Below are 8,617 nucleotides of genomic sequence, written 5' to 3'. Positions count from 1 at the left end.
TGCACTCTAGAGCCTGCGAGCCACAACTACTGAGCCTGCGTGCTGCAACGATTAAAGCCCGCGTGCCTAGAGACCATGCTCCGCAACGAGAGAAGCCACCACATTGAGAAGCCCGCGCACCACAACCAAGAGTAGCTCCCAGGTCTTCTCAACTAGAGAAAAGCTCGGGCACAGCAATGAAGACCCAAACACAGCCCCCCCAAATAAATAAATAATAAATAAATAAACACATTCTTCTTCATTTAAAAAAAATATTACCTAGTCCAATAGAATTCTTCAGAAACCTTTGAACATATCAATAATTTCTGTGGAAAGATGTCAAATAATGTTTCAAATTTTGTCAGCTTTTACAATCTTTTTAAAGGTTAAAATTATACAAGAAAATAAATATTTATGAAAATGCATAAACTTACTATTTCTAAATATAAAAATATGGTATATAACAAAATTTCAGTATCACCATAGTTAAATATAGGAGTTTTGATATTTTGTGGTCCTTTAGATTAATTGAAGCTTATCTTCTTGATCAAAACAAATTTCTAAGTTTGTTAAAAAAATCAAATTTTAAATTTTTCTGGAATATTTTATTAAGGACTTTGGTGAGCACTCAGTGTACCAATCACATCTGTGAAGGACATAAGTCTGAACAAGATATAGAAAATATTCACTTGTCAATAACTAAAAAATTTTATAGGCAAAAAATAGACAAACCAATATAGTTATAATGGGGTACTGATTAATTTAATGTCACCTTGCTCCAGAGTCTAAAAACATCCAAGTTTACAAAGACAGAATAAAGAAGGCTTGCCTCGGAAAAACCTGTATAAAAATCACAGTGAAGTTTTAGTTTAGCTTCATAATCAGTGTGAGGTGACCAGAGCATCATACTCAGCTTGGGGCACCACATTTTGAGGGGAACTTTAATAAACAAGAATAGAGAACACAAAGCATGATGGTGAAAGACCCAATGCTTAGTTTAAGTAGTGAGGTTATTTAACTTAGAGAATTTAGGCAAGACACAAATATTTAAAATTTTTTGAAAGTCTGCATGTGAACATTTATTTAACCATGATTTGTATGATTCCAGAGGCAAGAATAAAATCCAACAATTGGATATTACTGAGGGACAGATTTCAATTCAAGTTAAGGAAGAACTTTCTTTAAATATAACTACCTAAAAACGGAATGGGTTTTCTAAGAGAAAAATGGTTGAACTTCTTTTTGCAGAGGCTAGAAGACTATTTGTAAGTAGCATACAAAAGGGGATTCAATTATCGATCAGGAGAGGGCAAGTAAGGGATTTGGAGCATACTACCATCCATTTAAAATTCATACATGATTTAAATGAAAATTTTCTAGAAGCTAAGGCCAATTGGTTGTGCTGAGCTGATATGTAATATATATTATATATACATATATGATATATATATTACACTTATTAACGTTTGGATAAAACCATGTCTGGTGAATTTGAATTGCAAGGTTTTTATGGTGTAAGAAGTTAAGTCTTAGTAAATATATATTACTTCTTTTAAATGAAACAAAATTTGTATTCTCTTCTTTTGAATCTCAAGCACTTTGTCTTTGATATCATTTGACTTCTTGCTTAACTGTTATAATGATTCTAACCATTGACCTGAGATAAAAGTGACAGCTAGGACTGAGTGTACAAGGACAAAAAGGGGAGACAGAGGTTGGTTCCTTGAAGATGACAAGGGGAAGGCTGGATTTGCTGTAGGAGGCAAGAGGCCACGAGTAAACAGATTCAGAAGGGAATGGTTTGGTCTGAACAACAAGAAATGGGGAAATGTTAAGCTCTCAAAAGCTTTCCAAAATAAAAAGGACATGGAGAATACTAGATTTGATATGTCCTAACCCTGCTATCTAACTGAGAAACACACAAAAGGAACGGGCCAGATAACACGGGAATTTATCAGGAAGGGAGCAGATACACCCTTTAACCTGATGACTCCATGGGCAGACTACAAGAGGCTTACTTGTTCTGCGAGGCGAGTTCAACATCGATGCAGAGGGATAAGACCGGAACAAAGAAACGCAGAAGTAAGTCTAAGGACCTGAGGTGGAATCCTAATGGGATTGGGCAGCAATTCCCATTTCCTAGAGCAAAAATGACTTTTTCAGTAAGCCGTAGCAAGAGACTGCATTTTCCACGTCCCTGGACTACCTCGTGGTGAGTCATGACGCAGCTGGATATAGAACACGCCGGGGATTTGCAGATTTCTAGTAGGGGCTACAAGTCATGCCTTTTTCTGTAGGGACAGATATTCTTTTGAAACAAAAGAAGAGAGAGATTCTATTATATATGCATTTTTGCACACCAACCGGGTAAGCGATTTTGAAGGGCTTCAACTCTTCTATTTTTTTCCCACATATTTAATAGAATGATATTCACTGAAGGAGTTCTTGGTTGAAAATGTTAATATTATTGAGATCTCTCTCTATATATATGTATAAATATATATAACATATATATATATATATATATATATATACACAACACTAATAAATGAGTTTTATCAGACTAGTGTGTATTCAGGAAATAAAGTGTGCTATTACTCATCACTATTATTCAAAATATTGCTAGTAAATAGTTGACTAAGTTAACAGCCTTGATTCTATTAAGGTAACATTTTGTATTCTAAATGCTCTTTATTGAATGCACACAAAAGCTGAGGTTCATTTGCAGAAGCCAAAGGTGATTACAACAAACCTCACCCCAAAGGGGCTATAGCTCCATGCAAGAAAGTAGTTCTTTGACCATCCTCCAGTTACCAGCTCTCAGTGTTCACTGTTTATGAAACATTGCTTTCAGGAAAGAGAGAGCAAGAGCGAGAGAGGAGAGAGAGAGAGAAAAAGAGAGAATTCTGGTTGTGTGTTCACCTTCTAGAGTACGATACCCAGAGACAATTACATAAGAACACTGGGGAAGGGGTGGACTATAAAAAGAGGGCATCACACACACACACACACACACACACACACACACACACACACACACACACACACACACAAATCTTGCTGGGCTTCCCTGGTGGCTCAGTGGTTGAGAGTCCGCCTGCCGATGCAGGGGACACGGGTTCGTGCCCCGGTCCGGGAGGATCCCACATGCCGCGGAGCAGCTGGGCCCGTGAGCCATGGCCGCTGAGCCTGTGCGTCCGGAGCCTGTGCTCCGCAACGGGAGAGGCCACAACAGTGAGAGGCCCAAGGGCATCAAGCTAATGATACAATGTAAGTAAGTGAATATAGACAATGTTCAAGTTCTAAAGTTATCCTGAGGAAGAGAGCAAGAGAACATCTCCAGGTTGGAGAGTGATTTGTAGATTGATTCTGGGTCTCATAAAAATTGTTTGATTGAGGGGAAAGTTGAGTAACCCTAAAAACAAACCAAAAAACAAACAAACAAAAAAAACAAACCACCTGAGATAACCCCACTACAAAGTAATGCTCTTAAGGCCTTTTTAATCCCTTCACTCTTTACTTCTCCCTCTATAACCTCCATAAACCAACATAAGATAGTGACTGTATAGTAGTCTATGGCAAGTGGGTGGCAGGTGCCTGGCTCTCAAAATGGGATTGTATAAATTAAAATGCCCTGATGGAAGGTGAGGGAGAATCCCATTGAACACCTGGGTGCATAGGTGGGCAGATAATTCCGCAGACCCCACAATTTAGAGAATGTCAAATCAATTTTCGAAGCACTAGAAAATTCTGAAAATCCACCTGTTGGATGATGAACCACACCTTCTGCATGTTTTATGTGAACATACTGGAAAAAAATTCATATTTTTTTCTAACTATAGTCTCCGTGCTTTATTTTTCCTTTTAAAGATTAGCCTAGATTTAAATTTTAAAATACATGGTCTACAGCATAAGTATTAATTGATTAATAAGATATCCACAGAGATAGGAGAAACAAATAAAATAAATTCCCTGGCTTCCCTGGTGGCGCAGTGGTTGAGAGTCCGCCTGCCGATGCAGGGGACACGGGTTCGTGCCCCGGTCCGGAAAGATCCCACATGCCGCGGAGCGGCTGGGCTCAGAAGCCACAACAGTGAGAGGCCCAAATTCTCATTTCTTCTTTATCATAATTTCCTTTAATTAATCACATTATCTATGGTTATACTTACAATCTTTAATTTTTAAAACATCCCTATGCCTTAATATCAAGTCAACTGAATCATCAGGCTTATCTTACTCTTAAAATACAACCATGTGGTCAAATGTAGTTTGAGATAAATTTTTTAGTGAGTCTGTAATAAAAATATTGAATAAAGGATCATTTATAAATCTATGTGTTAAACATTCTTTGACATTCATTTCTATTCATCTTGACAGTAAAAAAGTTTTGAACATGAAAATGGACAGAAAAGTACAATGAGCAAGCCTAACTTAAATAATCACTTAAACTTAAGTCATGCAAGGAACGTTTATTATAACAGAAGTACTTGAAATTACATGGGGAAAAGCTATGACAATTGGTAGATTATGGTTCAAGTACCAGTAAATTTTTATGACACTGTAATGTTTTAAAAAACATAAGAGTAGGGAAGCCATATGCTATTCAGTTTTGGATAAATTAATAAAATTCTGCATATTATTATCTACTTAACTGATATTTTGTGGTGTCTTCAGTTAAATTCAAAGTACTGTAAGTCAATTCAGTAATATTTACTGAAATAATGAGAAAGAAGATAAAACCTTGAATAAATGTACCAAGAAAAAAACATTACAGTCTTGGCATGTTTATAGTTCAAGAGGACATTAAGTTAGCAATTCAGCAAAAAATGAGCCTTCCAAAATATTTTAAAGTACTGATTTATTCTTTCATACAATCAGCCTAGTGATTTCTTTAAAAATCTCATCCATATGTGGACATTTATTTCTTGCTGAAGCCATTGACAGTTTACTACACTTTAACTAGGTAACTCAAAACCTATCTTTTTAAAGCCAGGACAACTATAGTTTTTCTCAAGATCAAGCATATGGTTTTTGGCGGTTTTGCCATATGAAATAAAACAAGGCTACTTTTCCAGAGTCTGCTATTTATCTCTTTTTAAAAAGCCCACTAAAGTTTGACTGACACTAATTTCCTGAACAAGATACCCTAGAAACTCCAGTTTATCTCATAACATCATAACAGACAGGGTTTGTGATGTCCCCTCTGCAAGATTCTTTATTCTGTCAGTTTATAGCATTTGAAATGACGGAAAGAGATGCGTTCCTTTCATATGCCATCCAGGAGAACAGAACCTGTCACCAGCAGTGTAACGTGCTGTGTATTATCACTCTGAGTGATCCAGAGGCCCAGAGACTGTCATCTTTTTAGACTGTACAAGTCAACACAAATAAAACTGAGGAGGCAAATGATAATGTCTGAGACAGAGCCAGGCTCATTCGGGCCATTACTTTGTATTCAAACCTTAGAGATGACATGATATGAAAAATGAGCCTGTGTCTAGTTCAGTGCCCATTAGTGTGTGAGCACATTATCTTCCACTTTTCACATTGAATCTCTCTGCACTCCCTTTTGCCAGTTAGAGCTTGGCAGCCTGTCAGCTTAAGGGAGTTGGACTCCTCTTTTTTTTATTATTAATTTAGGTTATTATAAATAAACAGTAATACTCCCTCTCTGATGATAAGTTGCAACCATTTGAGCTACTCATTCAAAAATTATTCACAGTATTTCCTAGAGCTTATTCTTCTTAGAGATTATTCTTCTGTACCTAAATAATTAGAGATGGCATCTGGCCTGTTATATTGAACCAAAATACTCATGGAGGATAATTTTTTTAAAAACTTTATAGAAATTCCATTGAAATAAATAAGCTGAGTATTTTAATCTGTATTGAAAGAGCATTTTGAGATAGAATTGCCCTGTCATTTCCTATCTATGATAGAGTCCATCGTTTTCTATACCTAAATACCTCAAATATTTCCTATCAAAAATGGAATAAATACTATACTTTTGTGCTGTGTAAAAGACTCAGGAATAATTTTTTTCTGTAGAAACTTAGTGCTGAAGAAAAGCCTGATGAATATTTTTACAATCCTGTCAGTTGCCAGAACTTCACATTGCGTTCCATAGACATAAAAGAAACATCTTTGTGCCTGGTGACGTGAAGAAATCAATTAATTTATCATATCACTCTTTATGTGTCACATTATTTTGGCCAATGGTAGCAAATTGGACTATGAAAATGTACTTTTCAACAACTCTATTGCATTGAAAACCTGACAGCCCTCAAAGTGTAGATTTGCCATCTTCAAAAATAGCTGAAAGCACATAAGCACACACACACACACACACACACTTTGAATATAAATTCATTCCCTGAAGGGTTTTTAACATTGTTCACTAGCATAATCAATAGTTCCTTAAAATGCCTAATTTTCTATTTGTAATCTTCAATTTTCCCCAGTATCCTCAAAATACTCTTCAGTTACCTTGTAGATAGAACTAGGCATATTTTTTAAGTTTTCTGAAGGATATAAACACTAAAGATGAGATTTCTATGGTTCATTTATTTAAATTACAATGTACTTCATTGAAATGGAATAAAAAGTATTGCATATGACTTGAAAGATATGACTTATGATTATTTTAATAGTTACTGAATATTTAGTTTTCCATCACACCATCACTTGCTATTGCCTTCACGTTGAATTATATTCCATCTTGTGCCCATAGAAATCTGAGGATTTTAGAAGAAGCTGAATTTCTTGTTAGCAAAGTTTCACATGTTTCCTGTAACCAGAGGTAATGGCATGCTTTATGATGAGCTTTGTTTTATGTTAGAGTCGTCAGCCTTTCCCTTTTAGACTGAAGCATTGTTTGGATACCGTAATTTCTTACAACAGAAAATGGTTTACAATGTTTTCAGTTCTCTTCTGAAATGTCAATGATAAGCATTATTGTCTGTGCAGAAGTTAAATGTTACAGCATTGGAATAATGGTAGATGAAGAGTATTTATTTTAACTTTGTCTTCCATTTTCTTCTGCATGGATTATCATCGTTGGGTTATTTATGGAGAAAATGATGGGGTGAATGTACAAAATTGTGTGTACTGCCTGAGTGAGATATTAGAACAACCATGATGACTTTCTATGGTGAATATTTTGTTCAGATATTGCAACAATGTTGGTGGCATTAGTTGAGGTTTATTTTAAAATTTCAATTCAAGTAATAAATAGCTTTGCCTTCAAATGAATGACCACCTTTGAGGGAAACCAAAACCTTATGTTATGGAAAGGTGATACTGATATATAGTGCATGATAAAATAAAATATTTTACCTCTTTTGTTTATTCAATATTTCAAAGAGTTTTATGTCAACTATGTAACTATTTCATTTTATTTTGTCTAAAAGCCAAACCATCCCACATGGACTAAAATTAAATTGAAGCATTTTATTAGGTTTTGAATTGTTCTCTAATGTCACATTTTTTTAAGAAACAGAGAGATCGAAATAGTAGCAGTTTCTTCAAATGTTAAAATTGTATTTCCTAAAAAGAAATCGCTTTTTAAAGTTTGAGGACGCACTTAAATCCCAATTGAGCTATTAGAAGTGATTTTTTTCCACTCTTTATGATGAATCCTAATGCATTTTACTTTCTCACTGTGATGCTGTCCTTGGTACGTATATTTTTTAGAGTAGTTACTAATACTAAATTAGAGTGATATATTGGTTACCAACGGAAAGATGGCATTAAGTTTATTCAATTCATTGGCAAGATCAATTTGTTACCAGAAGGCATCCAAATAACAAATAATCACTAGTAATTTAAATTTCACTCCCAATCTCTTTTTTATTCAGAATGTGCTTAATATATGTGGATTATTGTCATATTTTGCTTTCATATAACACTCATTGAATTAAACACTGCATTTCTATACTTCCAACCCCTGTGAAAATGGTTTGTCTGCCTCTTAAAATATTTCTAATTTATGTATATATTTGTATTGGTTTGGTCTTACTTTTTTCTTTTTCTTTCATTCTTTCTATTTTCCTTGTTCAGAAAAATGTCAAGTACTTAATCCATTTGTTATACTTACATTTTTGAAGGAAATATCCAACTGGTGACTATCCAACCTCGAATAAGACTAATTTTTTTTAAGTGGAGGTCCAATATTCTTCTAAATTTTTATATTCTCTTTGTTCTTTATTTAGTTATTAGAAATTTTGCAAATTTAAATTTAAACATATTTAAAACATTGGTCACAACAAAGAACATATTTAAAACATTGATTGATATTCTATAGAAGTAAAATCAATTGCAACATACTTTATGTGTTTATACTTTTTATAAGATTTTAATATACTCAGAGGAAGAGATTAACTGTTCAAAATGCTGGAATTAAAGGAGAACAGGAATGGGAAAAGTGGTCACCTGTTCTAAGGGCTAAGCTGTAGCAGGAATTCTTCATATTAGGAGCGCTTATGACAGTTAAAGAGGCCGTCCCTTCGGGATATGGTTTTTTAAAATGTTACTAACTCTTACTCTAAGGTTTTTATTTCATTAACACTGGCTTCATAGATTCCTCAATTTCAAATAGGTCTTTAGCTTGAATAACTTTATGCTACTAAAGTAAGTCATC

General features: G+C 34.6%; 1 pseudogene; it reads left to right on the top strand.

The window, feature by feature from the left end:
• The first annotated feature begins 1,973 nt into the window (after positions 1-1,973).
• Positions 1,974-8,617, top strand: part of LOC131750387 (transmembrane emp24 domain-containing protein 2 pseudogene) — a 55,972-nt pseudogene continuing 49,328 nt past the window's right edge.

The sequence above is a fragment of the Kogia breviceps genome, chromosome 2, assembly GCF_026419965.1.
Source record: "Kogia breviceps isolate mKogBre1 chromosome 2, mKogBre1 haplotype 1, whole genome shotgun sequence".
Classification (NCBI taxonomy): Eukaryota; Metazoa; Chordata; class Mammalia; order Artiodactyla; family Physeteridae; genus Kogia; species Kogia breviceps.
The sequence above is the reverse complement of the archived record's forward strand: the minus strand, read 5'-3'. Positions and strand labels throughout refer to the sequence as shown.